The following is a 15,266-nucleotide window of genomic DNA, read 5'->3' as shown; positions in this document are numbered from 1 at the left end:
TTTTAACATAGTGGAAAAGTTCATGGACTACCAGGAAATTATCAGAAATTCTCCTACCAAGAATGAAAGCACATTGATTGATGGTTATACATTGAGACATTACTGGTTTTAGGCGATTGACAATTAATTTAGACACAATTTTATAAACCACAAAGCAAAGACTAATTGATATAAAGTTTTTCATGGATTCAGGGTTACTGATTTTAGGGATAAGAACAATAACGATTTTATTAACCTCTTGTATACTGACAATCCCAAAAAAATGATAAAAGGAATCAGATAAACCATCAATACTTAGGGTTTTGTTTGGGTTGATTTGGGAAAAGGCTTAGAGGTCCTCCTCGGGGGTGAAATCGCAATAAAGATTTAAGTTGTCCTATGGAGAAACACACCTATCGATGGTATCCAGAATTGCTTGAGAAGTTTCCCTTCTTGATGATTGAAAGAGTGAAAGAAAATCTTGTTGCCAACCAAAAATCTCTTACAGTTGATCAACCCAAAGATCGTTTTCATCATAAAGCCCAACAATCCAATTCTTTTTTTTCCTTCCATTTGCCCCGACATCAAAAAAGGTGGTGCTTCTGTCCCCTTCTTTGAGCCAAGAAGCTATAGACCTCTGCCTCCAGTAAGCCCCATATTTATCAATTATTTATTTGAGTTCCCTTTTGAGACTGACAATACGATCAATAGAATTCTCAAATATTGGATCCGTTTCATGCTTTTCAATCTTTGATCTAAGGACTTGTTCCTCCTTGTTTTTTGCCAATTCCCAGCTTGTTCCCGATCTCTTGCATCTTTGTTGAAGTAGTCCCCAGAGTCTCATTTTATGTGTCTCTGGCCACTTTCTTGCACGGATCCTCTTTGGCCCAGTAGGGGTCAAGTTTGAAATAAACTGCCTCAAGGCTTGATGGGGGTCTCGCGAAGCTCCCAAGAGAATAATCAGGATCGTCACGTGATCAGAGCAGAAAGTTAAATTGGTGCAGACTCCGGTCATTGTGGCAATTTTTGAATCATTGGACAATGAAGACTTTAACGACGATAGCGATTTAAAGTTTCATGTGAACTAGGGTTTCTCCTAAACCCTAAAATTTAAAAAGATCTTGGCCACAACTTTTTTATTATACATTTTTATTAAATATAACTTTTTATTATACATAATCATGTACATGTTTTATTCTAACGAGGCCATGGATGTGGAAATTCGGTCATTGTGATAGCTTCTGAACCGTCGGACAGTGAAAACTTTAACAACGATAGCGATTTGAAGTTTCATATGAACTAGGGTTCTCCTTGATCTTTAAAAACACGGACCTATTTCTTGAAGGATATTGGCCATTAGATCATTTTCCAAGCAATGATTGGGATGCTGACTACACTAGATGTTTGGGTTAGCCTTGATCTTTAAAAACACGGACCTATTTCTTGAAGATGGGCTTGCATTGGATCAATGGAGTTGTTGGGCTTCTATTTGTGGGTGGATGTAATAGGCATAGGGCTTTACTTATAATCTGAGTTGCAAAAATAAAAAATTTATATTACTTTTTAATTATATATACTTAACCGTTTTAATATATAATAATACTAGTAATAATAAAAATAAATAAATAATAATAACTCTATGCACTTAATTAGTATTTACATATACATATAAAACTAATAATACTAGTAAATTTGATTTTATTTATTTAATTAGTACTATATTAACTAAATGAAAATTTTAGAAACTTTGAATTAAAAAACATATATTAAAGGTCGGAAAAAAATGAGTGACTTCAATTATTCTTTACAGATTATAATTATATAAATTTTAAAATAATTTAAATAAAGAATAAAATATATAAATTTAAATTTGAAATAAAAAAATATGGATAAAAATTCAAGTTTTAAAATATAATTATCTAATTTATAAAATATGATAAAAATTTATCAAATAAATGTAAAAAAAAGTATTATGTTTTTTAAATTATATCAATATATACAAAAAGATAAAATTAGAATTTCTAAAGAATAGATAATTTCTTTTCCTTGTTTAACTAAACAAAACAATTAAACTTCATTTCCTTTATTAATTTTAAGGTAAACTACCTGGTCACTCAACTATTATTGAGATTTTGTTTTCATCACACAACTATTATTTTTTAAAATTATACTTAACGTTGCATATTGGTTCTGTTTTAGTCAGCCGTCGTTAAAAAATTAACAGTCATATTGACTTAACATTTTTTATTTTTCAATACTGACGTAGTAATACCTTATGGTGACTCGTTATTATCATTGTTAATTTTTAATGACTGGTGAGCAAAATAGAACCAAAACGTAACCTTAAGTATAATTTTTAAAAATAATAGTTGAGTGACTAAAATAAAAAAATAAATAATAGGCAAATGATCAAATATGCAATGCTTAATATAAAATAAATGCACAAATTATAGTGGTTTTCACGAATAGGGGTCTAAACTACTTTTTGAATAATCATGGTACCTAATGTTACAAACATTACCACTTTAGGTGTTCGGGCCATGAACGATGTTAATTTCCTCCGTTAAGTGACACATGTCACAATATGATAATTTTGAATTTTTTTTAAATATTAAAAATATTATTATATTTAAAAAATCTAATTACTCTTAAATTACAAAAAAAATAAAATCCCCAAATCTTAACAATAACTTGTCACTGCCACCCTTTTCGACCACGACCACCACTGTTGATGTAGCATCCTAAAGTCGGGTCTGATAGTTAGGGTCGATTTTTGGATTTTCGATAGAAAGGAAGAAAATTTTCTAAAACTCATATTTTTGTTTTAAAAATATTTTGGAAAGGTTTTAAGTGATTTTAGATGATTAATCTTAATTATGGAAGTTTAATTAAATGATTTGGTGACTAGATTGAACAAATTAGAAATTATAATTTCGATAACCATTTTGTAAATTTTCACTATGTCCAAAGTCTATGAAGCAATTATACCAAGGCTTATGTTTAGAGCTTTCCTCCTAAATTAAAATGTTTTAATTTTATTTTTTACCATTTTCCCATCTAGATTCATTTTAAATCTAAAACTACATTTCCTTATTTGCTTGTTTTTATTCACATGATTTTCATTTCCTTCTCATTTTACATTTTAATAACTTTTCTTAACATCCTCCATTTTCTCTCGTTTTTTGCCCAAACAAGCTGATCAATTATTTATCTTTTTTTTATTCTTGATTACTAAATTCATTCATCTTAATCTTGAATTTAATTCTCAAGTTTCTCTTCTCTTCTATTCTTGTTTTTAAAGCCTGATTATAATAGAGTTCCATTGATGATCTTAATTTCAATCCATTTCCAGCAAGGTAAGGATATTTTCCTTGGTTTTCTTTCAAGTTTCGAGGGCAATTGACTATGTGTTAATGATTCTATTGAATTGTTGATTTAATTGAAAGGATTTCTAAGATTTCAATTGATTTTTGGAGTTAATTAATGTGTTGATTTATTGAATTGGTTTAAAGGTTTTCTTAATGAAATTAAGTTGTTTTTGGAGTGATTATAATCATATTAAATCAGTTTTTCGATTGCAAATGATTTGGATATCGATTTCTTGAAAACAATATCAATTTTTGGAATTTTGGGAATCCGAGAATTTAGGTTTGTAGATGTTAATTTGTTCATTTCTAGTTGAATTAGTTGTTGTTTATCAGATTTTAGTGTGGAGATTCGTGCGTTTCGAATTCGAGCTTCCGGAGTGACATTTTGGTAAGGTTTTCAGTGTTTTTTGACGTTTGCGCTCTATTTTAGAAACAGAGGATTCTACTTTGTTTTTGATTAGATTGTGATGTTTTAATTTGCTTTGCAAGGTTCTTATTGTGTTGTTAGTTGAGGAAACTTGGCACTTTGAGTTGGTGAACATTGAGGTAGTGTTTGGAAGCGTTTTTGGCTTTCAGAACATGAATTATGTCGATTCAAGGTTGAGGTTTATGTAGTGTTGCATTTGTAATTCCAACATATTGTGTTATTTGGTTATTTATGGTGATGGAACATGAATTATGTTGATTTACATATGATGTCACTTGTGTCGTAAATGAGAATGTAAATTATGAATGTGATGTGTTACAAATGATGCATAGGATTTTGGAAACAGTTTGTGAATATATATATATATATATATATATATATATATATTGAATGTGAATTGGATGAGTTGAACTTTTTCACTGTCCAAATATGAGGGTTGATCGTGAAAACCATCCGTAAGTGTGTTTCAAAATGAAGTTGAATCAGTATATGAAAACTATGCATCATTGACAACCACTCTTTGTGAATTGGATTAATTGATTGTTGTTCTTAATAGGACCTTTGGATATAAAATGCATGCCTAGGAAAGAGTACTCTATGTGTTTTGTATTAGTGTGTGATTCGGGACTATACAAGGTTTGGATGGTACGTTGAGCTTTCCTTCGAGAAGATATGTGATAAGGTTGCACATTGAGTTTGCTCTGTAATTCGTTGTTTTCGACCTATGTGAGTCCGTAAGAAAAACGAGAGTTGTATAGAGTCTGTTTATCCAATGAGTGATTTGTGTTTCGAGCAAAAGTCATTGATCTTAAAATGGAAAAATGTGTGTGATTGTGTGGCTTGCCAAAGAAGGTAATTATGCATTCGTGCTTTTTGAACTATATGGTCCTTGATATTTGTTTGATCTGTAAATTAAGTGATTTGGAAAATGCTAGTTGATCATTCAAGCATGGGATGTTAAATTATATGTGTAGAGTAAAGAACATGTTACGTATGAACATATAGGATTGATCTTTATCTTGGTTATGTGCATTGCTTTGAATGTTAGTCATTCACTGGGCTTTATAAGCTCACTTATTGTTAACACTTTTCAGAGGATTAGAGTCGAGTTTGGAGGCAAGGATCTTGGCATCGGTGTGATCAAGCAAGACTAAGGCATAAAGTAATGCGTATGTGGTTTTTGGAAACTTTGTATGGCAATTTGGGGACGTTTGGTACTTAGACCTATTATTCACTTTGTTGGACTTATAATGCTGGATTTTGGTTTGTAAAGTGGATTTACATTTGGGATTTGATGTTTGATTCGTTGAATTTGGATTTATAAGTATGAATTTGTTGCTTGAAGCATAAGATTACTCAAATATTGTTTTAGACCCTAAAGAAGTATTTAGAGTGTTTAGTCAAGTGTAACTTAGTAAACTAAACGTGTTAGACTCATAGGTTGCATGAAACGACCTTAAATGTCAAAAATGAGTAGGTGACTTGTTCTTGAAAAGAACTTTTATGCAATTGTTGACTTTTGGGGCCAAATCCTTGATTAATGTGTTGACTTGTGTTATAAAGCATGCTATACTTTTTTCTTAACATGTATAAAGTGGTTGAATAGTGTTCAAGCATGTTCCTAGTCCACGAATACTTTTATGTGGGTAATTTGTTGACCTAATATGCATGTTCTTGATAAATCTACAGTTTTTCAGAAAAAGAATCGGTCACTTTCAAGAAATGATCGATCCCAAAGTTTATATTTTGCAAAGGATCGATCACTTTTCAAAAAGATCGATCCCCCATGAAAACGAATCGATCCCTTTCAAGAAATAATCGATCCCTTCGTTGTTTTGCTCGATGGAAAGAGGTGAAATTACATTCATTAAAGGTCTGAAGTGTTCTTAAATTCTAATTTGACTCCCGAATGATTGTATAGGTTCGATATAACCTAGAAATTGATTTGTTTAATTACTCAAACTCTTAATTTGGAAATTTGATGAAATTTAAGTGATCAATTCTTAAACATGCTTAATTATATAATGGAACCCTCCATTGCATGGTACTGTTTGGTACGTAAGTTTTGCATATTTATGTTTAGGTCCTTAATCTTGTATGATAGATTGATTGATTGTCTTATGTCCGATTGGTATGAAATTTTGCATGAAGCTTCCTTATGAGATTATTTAACATGTGGTAATCTAAATTGGGTGATTTGACTTGTTGGTTTATTATACAATGTGAAATAACCAAAATACCCCTAAATGTTTAAATATAATGTTTACATGTTTAATTAAGATTCAATTGCATGTTAGTCACATTGAACATTGTGTGTGATGAATAGTAAGAAATTTTAATTTGTTTGCTTATGCGAAATGTGCGTAATGTGGATCTTGATCCATCCAACACAATTGGAACCTAATGTACGCTCAATTATCTAGCTTGGACTCTTGGACCGAGTATGGGGCATTACAGTCGACGTAGTCTATGTCATCCTTCTAGTCATACGTCACTGTAGTTGCTGTCGATTGACTGTCAGAATCACGTGGGATCACGAGTTTTATCTTAGGGTCCGCATGATATAAAACGTAGATTCACCATCGATCATGTTGAGCATGCAGTTCTAGAAGGATTCCAGCTGGCCCTACCTTGCGTTAATATGAAGGAAATTTTTGTTCTGTTAGCTTAAAAATGATTCTCTAGAACGTAGCTGATCCTTTCTACACTAGACTTGCCTTTTTACTATAAATATGTATGAGATCACTATTCAAATGTATGCAAGAAATATATGAATCACTTATTTACTTTCTGGTCATTATCTTTTGAGTATTGTTAAAATACAACATGGTGTAAGTCGTTCATGTCTTGGGTACCGTGGTTGTTTTCCTTTCTTGCTCTCTTTTATGCGTTGCTTTTGAGTCGTTGTCTGCTTTGGCTGGTTCTAGTTTTGGTGGGTCTAGTACTGCTGAGTCGGGTTACATGGAGTCTCTTCCGATCGATGGCAAAGCTTTCACGAACAAGAAGATAAGTATTGTCTTTGATGAGTATAACTATCTTCTCTGGAAGCAAGTCTTGTTGGCCGTCCACAGTCATCGTCTTGAGAAGCTCTTGACCGGCGTTCTTCAGCCTCCTCCTCTGACTATTATGATGATTCAGCGGTAGTGGAGAATGCATAGTATGAGATCTTCATGGCACAGGATAGTGCTCTCGTATCCTGGCTGCTATCCACCATAACTCATTCCCTCTTGCCTCAACTTGTGGGAGCTGAAACAGCTGTTGAAGTATGGCGCACAGTGAGTTTACTTTTTGCTAGTAAATCCATAACTATGCTTATGAATCTGCATTATAAGCTCAAGACCATCAAGAAGGGTGATCTTAACATGAGGGAATATATATCACAAGTTAAAGAAGTGTGTGATGCATTTTCGGCTTGTAGTAGCCCTATATCAGAGTTTGAACGTATTTTCACCATTTTTAATGGTTTACCTCCCGAGTATCGGTCGTCTATCACTGTCATCACGGCTAGTCACAAAATATTTACTTTGAAGTGCTAATAAATGCTGAAACATAGCAAAAAAACTTGGAGCAGTTCCATAATCTCCATATCAGTGCAAATGTTACTCAGGTTAATATGCACAACTCCGATCAACTTTCTTCTTCTTCAAACATCTCTCCAACGGATCGAACCCAGTTTAATTCGTGGCAGTCAAGGCGGACAAGGATAAGGACGAAATAGATACCAATGTTAACTTTGTGGGAAAACTGGTCACATAGTTGATCGTTGTTGGTATCGCTTTGATAAATCATTTCCTGGTGTCACTGCCTCGGATAACAGGAAAAGGTCTGGTGGATCGTTACCCTCTGCTAATGTCTATCACTATAGTGGTTCTGGATCCGGGCATGGATGTGGTTGTTCAACTCAAACTGTGAAACACTTTCATGGGGTTGCTGAGCATAAAAATTCTCATTTACTAGATTCTCGTGGTGGCTCTAATTCTTGGTTTGTCGACTTGGGCGCAACACACCATGTAATGTCCAATGGTGCTGAAGTTAGTGATGGCGCTGAATATACGGGACCTGGTAAGTTATTTGTTGGGGATGGTAAGCCTTTGGCTATAGCCAAGATTGGTTCTTCCTCCTTTAATACTTCATCTCACTCATTAAAATTGATTGACCTTCTTCATGTACCCTGTATAACTAATAATCTTATCTCGGTGTCGAAGCTCGCTAGAGACAACCGTGTTTTTCTAGAGTTCCATGCTCGTGACTGTTGTTTGTGATGAAGCATCTGGTGCAGTGCTGCTGCATGGCAAAGAAATTGGTGGACTTTACAAGTTTGAGTCTTTTGGCTTATATAACACAGACTCAAGTCCTCAAGTGAATGTTGTTATGGGGTCAGGGTTAGATTACAAAATATGGCATGGCCGCTTAGGGTATCCCTCACGCGATATCTTGCTTCAGTGAAATTCTACATGTAGTGATGTTCGTTTGCACAATTTCAATAAATCTTCTTTGCCTTTATGTATTGCATGCCAATTGGGTAAGAGTCATGCCTTACCATTTCACACATCCACCAAAATATATGATAAGCCATTTCAGTTGATTTATATGGACTTGTGGGGACATTCTCACGTCACTTCGAATGGGTTCAAGTTCTACATGTCTTTTGTTGATGCTCTCTCGATATACTTGGGAATATCTTCTTAAAGATAAAAGCCAAACTCTTGCTGTTTTTCAGGAATTTTCAAGAAAATGTTACAATTTAGAAGTAATATTTTGGCTGTTCAGATGATGGTGGAGGGGAATATCATCCTTTTCTACTCTTCTTATGCAAGAGGGTATCCAACATCGGGTCACCTATCATCAAACTTCGCAGCAAAACGGTTTTGTTGAATGTAAACATTGCCATGTGATAAAAATGGCTCTTACATTGTTAGTTCATGCCTCGCTTCCACTTCGATTTTGGTCCTATGGAGCAGTGACTGTAACCCATTTGATTAATCAATTACTGTCATGGGTGCTGGACAATGTCTCTCCGTTTGAAAGGTTATATGGCAAGCAACCTTCTTACAGTCACCTACGTATCTTTGGCTGCATGTGATTTCCTTATATCCGTCTTTTTCAATCTCATAAGCTTACATATAGGTCACAACCTTGTGTGTTTCTTGGTTACAGCCCACAACGTCGTCGTTATCAATGTCTTGCTCCTGACGGGTGTGTCTATATGTCGAGATATGTGTTTAATGAAACCATGTTTTCGAATGCCAGTAAAGATTCTAATGTTTGTCATGCTCCGGTAACTCCTCAAATAGAGCAAAGTTCTGTGATGACTATTCCTGGTGTTGAGCGCTTATTTAATGAGCAGCCGACTTGTATGGATGTATCCTCAATTAGTGAACACGGTCAACCTGCCCTACCACCTCTCAGTAGCCGATTGTTAATGACCTGGTGCAATGCTAACAGTCATCTAACCCTAGTAGTGCGAGTTCGTGTTCTACTCGACCTGTTGAGGTTGAACTTGCAAGAGACAGTCAACCCCAACCTTCAACTCAGCAGCCAACTTATGTACCACAACAGCATCACCATATGATAACTAGGAGTAAGATGAGAATATTTAAGCCAAAACTGTTCATGGCTACTTCTTTTGATGATGAATTGGAACCCTCGAGCATTGAACATGCATTTCAAATACCACATGGAAGCAGGTTGCTCTTGACGAATATAATGCGTTAGTGAATAACGATACTTGGACACTTGAATTTTACCCTCTGGTCGAGATTCTATAGGTTGCAAATGGATATTCAAAGTTAAACGTCATGCTGATGGAACCGTTGCACGATACAAGGCACGGTTAGTGGCCAAAAGATTCTCGCAAACACATGGGCATAACTATGGCGACACTTTCAGTCTAGTTGTTAAATCTACAACTGTAAACGTGGTCGTTTTTATTGTTGTTTCTCATGGTGGCCTCTTCGACAAATCGACGTTAATAACGCCTTCTTGAACGATAATATTGGTGAAGAAGTGTTTATGGCTCAACCACCTGGTTTTGTACAGTCAAGCTTGAACGGTTCTCCCCTGGTGTGCAGATTGAAAAAGGCCCTATATGGACTAAAGTAAGCACCTCGTATGTGGTATGCAAAACTAAAGAGTTTCTTGTTTTCCGTGGGGTTTGTCAAATCCCCAGCTGATGCTTCTTTATTTATATGGAAAAATATGGGTGCTCATGTCTTTATGATCATCTATGTAGATGATATTGTCATTACGGGTGACTCGACTGAAGCCATTGAAAAGATAGTTCAACAACTTGGACAACAATTCTCTCTCAAAGACCTTGGCCAACTGTGTTACTTTCTCGGAATTGAAGTAACCAGAAGTTCCAATAAGCTGGTTCTCAATCAGCGAAAATTTATTACAGAGTGGCTGGAACGAACTCAAATGGGTGCTGCTGCTGCTTCTGTCACAACATCGATGGTTGCTGCACCAAAGTTGTCTAAAGATGTAGGTGCACCACTTGAAGATCCTCTGTTTTTTTGATCGATCGTCGGTCAGTCATAATTTCATAGGGGTTGTGGTCGTCGGGGAGGTGAAGTCGGGTGGAGCTTCATCGACGACAAAAGGCGATTACCAGCGTGGGTATAGAGATTGAAATGAAGGTTTTCAAAGTTTTGGTGTTATTACGAATTTTTGTGTTTCTTAAAAATATAATTTTATTTTTAAAATTTTATATAAAAATATTAAAATTATCAGATATTAACACGTTTCTAACAAAGAAAATTAACGATGTTGACAGCCTAGACACCTAAAGTGATAACATATGTAGTGTTAGACACCGAAATCATTCAAAAAATAATTTAGACACGTATTCATAAAAAACCTATAATTAGGACACTTATTTTATATTTAAGCCAATATGTGATCAACAACGACAACAAAACACTATTCTGATATGCAATGGGGGTAAGGGGAGGTAGGGAAGTAGGCTGCCCCTAACGCTAGGTTGAGAACAGTTTCTATGGTAGACCTCTGGCAGTCAGAAAAATAATTTTATCATTTTCTCTTTTTTCTCCTTTTCTATGGTGGTGTTTGTTTTTACTATGTAAGGTCTGCAAAGCTCTTATGTCTGCGCCGTGCAGACCACGTGCAGACATTGGGTTTCACAGACATTGGGTTTCGTAGACCGTTTATTTTTTAGAAAACAGAAGCTCTTCTAACATCTGCGCGTGGTTTGTGCGGCGCAGACGTCTTCTAACCTCTTCAAAGAGGTTTTATATTTAATTTTATATTATATTATATTTGATTTTAATTTTAATATTAATTTTTTAAATAAATTAAATATTATTTTTTAATATTATATTATATATATTAATTTTAATATCAATTTTTTAAATAAATTAAATATTAATATTTTAATATTATATTATAGATATTTAATTTTATATCATATAAATTATTTTATATATTATTAGAATTTTATATTTATTTTAATTATTTTGATTTAAGTTTAAATATAATATTTTTTTTGATTTGTTATTTTTAAATTATATTTAAACTTTTTATACAAAATGTAAGTATTTAAACTAAATTGCTTAAAAAAATGATTTCATTGTTTGATAATTAAGATTTTAAAATATAAAAAATTATAAATTATGTTTTTAAAATTTTAAAATATAATCACAATTAAATAAAAAAATCATAAAATAATTTTATAAATTAAAAAATATTTTCTAAAAATATCATATAATTATAAAAATAAATTATGAATATATATTTAAAAAATTAAAAGTATTACATAATTGCATATTTAAAAAAATCATATAATTTAATGATCATTTATAAATTTTATTCTATAAAACTTATAAAACTAATAATACATGTGATTATGTGAGACTTATAATAGAATTAATAAGGTGGTGTTTGTTTTTCTAAAAAATTTATTATTGTAATTGTATGAATTATTTAAATTTCAGTATTGTAAAACTAAAATTATTTAAATCTCAGTATTGAAAAACTTTTTTAAGTTTAAAAAATCAGTTTATTTATATTTCAGTTTATTTTAGCAGTCTGCAGACGTTAAAAAACAAACAGTTTTCTTCTTGTAGATTGCAGACTTTTGGTCTAGCTCTTCTACTACAGATGCCTGCAAATGTGGTCCGCAGACTGCAAACCTTTTACCTATGCAAAAACAAACACCACACTCAAAGCCGTTAAATTTGAAAAAGGAGAATAGCTCAATAGGGGTTTTCTTTGCCCAATACTAAGGGCGTCAAATTTATTTAGCTTAATAGGTCTTTCATATTTTTTTTCAATCAACGGAAAATGCTACAATACATGAGAACTCGTAACGTCAAAGTGAAGAATTCTAATAAAAAAATATATTTTATCTAAAAGTTTCATCTATGTAATAAATTTTAATAAAAAAATATATTTATTAAAACTCGTCATCTCGAGATGATGAGTTTGTCATATACTGTAGCATTTACTGTAGATTATAAAATAAATTCTGATTTGATCTATTGAGCCAATTAATTTTTCTGTCTGGTTTAACGGGCAAAAAAAAAACCAGATAGCTATATGGAATAAGATGGGACAACTTATGTATACCACCAACTTTCTTGTCAATATACATACATGGACAGACATAGATATCATAGATGCAAATAACATTTTATCAATCATTAATATTAGGGCTCCGCCTCTCCTGAGTGAACAATTTTTCCACGGAACATATATTACTTCATTTATTCAACATTTTCTACAAAAGCAGACAGATAAAACTTTATATATCAAACAAAAGCTGATTTTATTAGTTTTTTATCATGATAATTATAAAAGAAGAAAGCCAAACGATCGTGAAGTGTGAAAAGATAGTGAGCTCAAGACGAAAGAGAAGGGAAATTAAGACACTTGAAGCTGGTGAAGCCTCCATCAACAACCAAGTTGTGACCCGTTACATACTTGGCTTCATCCGACGCCAGATACAATGCTGCCTTTGCCACGTCTATCTCTTCACATTTCGTCCCTTTTAGCTCTCCCATCCCATTTATTATCTCTACCACCTTCTCCTCCGAAATACCTCTGTATATCTCCGCTATTTGACGTACCGCCATCGGTGTCGGTATCGGAGCTGGCGATATGCAGTTTATCCTTACCCCCGTCCGGCATAATTCGCTAGCTACCGACTTTACTATTCCCGGTATCGCGAATTTGGTTATGGAATACGGGTGTGACCCGAGGCCACCCATAAGTCCACTTATGCTCGACGTGCAAAGAATGGACCCCGATCCCACCGAAACCATCACTCGAGCAGCGTGCTTTATTCCGGCCACAATTCCTCGAACATTGATCTTCATGACCCTATCGAATTCGTCCAAGTCGAGCTCGGTTATGCTGGGGGGAATATCTTCCCCGCTATGCCCGCGTTGTTGAACATTATGTCGAGCTTTCCATGATTCTCCATGGCGACTTGTACAGCTTCGGCTATTTGGGACTCGATGGTCACATCGCATTGCACAAATTGGGCTGAATGGCCCATGCCATTGACAGCTTCTTGGCCAACTTGAGGATCGATGTCTGCAATGATGACGTGGGCTCCATTTTTTATGAACTCGAAAGCTGTGGCCTTGCCAAGCCCACTTGCTCCCCCTGTGATTAAGGCTACTTTGCCTCGTAACCTGCTTTTTTTTATAATAATAATAATAAAAAACAAGACAAAAATCTAAGCAGAGAGGGGGAAAATGTGGGACGAAACACGAGAGTGGTCGTTGTCTTGTTTGAACAAACAGGTCAGCAGAATGAATATGTTGATTAAAAAGAAAGTTTATAATGATGACAGTGGCAATCCATTTATCAAAATGTCCAATCAAATAATTCTCTGTTTGACAAAAATATATTTGAATGGACCACACTTGCTCTGTTGTCGCGTGTCACCACTGGGTTTTAAACGAAAGAATTTCGGACATTATTAACATATTTAAAGACACCGATGAAGCTTGGCCAAATAACAAAACATGGATATAAAACAAAACAAAAAAAGAACCTTAAATTATGGCAAATATTCAGTTTTCTTGTCTTGCATTAATTTTCCTAGGAAAATATCGCTGGCTAGATCTGGGGGCGATCCAAATATTTATAATCTCCATAAATCATGGGAGCAAGGCGCAAGAATCGCAGAAAACTAACAAGAAAAAGGCAACTTTTAACCTTTTTCTTCATTAAAAGAGCACAAATATGAACGCAAAGCAAGAAAAGTTTCAAAACTAAGCAACTGATAAATGCAAAATCACCCAAAGTTCAAATGGATCAAGTAACCATGTGTACAATTCAAATGTTCCTTTTTGCGTTAGAAATTCAGGTGGTATTTTCTAGCGTTGACTAATCAAGAGAGGTAAATACAGACAAAAAGAGAAGAACTGAAGTCATCATGGTTTCGTTGATCAATTACCTTGTTGTAGAAGAACCATCTGGTATTGCAGAATAAAACCTTGATAAACTATTGGTAGCAAACTTGAACTGCCTGTAAAAGAACAAAAAAATACAGAAGCGAATTCAGGTTGGGTTAAGGTATAAATTAATAAACTAAGGAGTATATGTATACCTGGCTGATGATCTAAGCATGCTTGGAAAATGAAAGGGTTTTCTGGGGAAGATATTGAGGAGGAGGAGAGAGCAGAGAATTTATTGGTGGAGGAGGAGGGAGTTGAAGTTGAAAGGGGCGCACATTTCCATGCACGGAGGAGGCTGAACATGCTTTTCTAGCCTTATGATCTGTCCTATTTAATGAAACTTTGTAATCAAAACAAAACAAGAGTGAAAACCAACTAGCTGGTTACTTTGCTGGCTATCTGGTTATGCTTTTTTTTTTTTTTACTTTTGATGAAGATCATTATGTTGGTCAGGTTTAATGACACTGGAGCTTTTCTAGCTTTTACTGTCTATATTTTGGATTAGGGATATGAATTTTTATCACTTTTAAACGGGGAACAAATGACGGCAGTTTTAAAGTACTTCTGCTTTCCCCCCTCTTGCAATAGCTCCTCTCCTTTTTGAAAAAGAAAAAATGTATACTCATTGTGTCTTAAACTAAAATCTAATGCTTGATTTTCTTTTTATTATCGAGCTTATTTGTTTGAACTATTTTAATTAATTAAGATTTATAAAAATCACATGGTGTTGAAAAAAAAACCCTCAGCAGACAAAAGCTTAATCTCTCTTTCTGAAAAAAAAAAGAATGATCTTTTGTTGTTGTTTACAGTAAAGAACTTTACGTGAAGGGATACATAAAGATAATGTAGCGGTGTCATATATCCATATAGATTCCACACCATGGACTCACCAACAATTTGATGATTACAAATAATTAATTAAAGATAATCCATTATTAATATGAAAGGAGGGTAGCTGGCCAGCTGTAGCACAGCAGTAGTGAAATTGATGTAAATAATTAATAAGTGCTGTGATGCAGGAGATTTGGATTCACTTGGTCAACGAGGCTAATTTATTAGTTTAAT

At 34.0% G+C, this 15,266-nt stretch overlaps 1 pseudogene; it reads right to left on the bottom strand.

The window, feature by feature from the left end:
- Window positions 1–12,564: 12,564 nt before the first annotated feature.
- Window positions 12,565–14,505, bottom strand: LOC120216228 (annotated as a pseudogene).
- Between the last annotated feature and the right edge of the window lie 761 nt (window positions 14,506–15,266).

This window comes from Hibiscus syriacus, unplaced genomic scaffold (assembly GCF_006381635.1).
Source record: "Hibiscus syriacus cultivar Baekdansim isolate YM2019G1 unplaced genomic scaffold, ASM638163v2 tig00110159_pilon, whole genome shotgun sequence".
NCBI classification, from domain to species: Eukaryota; Viridiplantae; Streptophyta; class Magnoliopsida; order Malvales; family Malvaceae; genus Hibiscus; species Hibiscus syriacus.
This window is presented reverse-complemented; position numbering and strand designations above follow the sequence as displayed.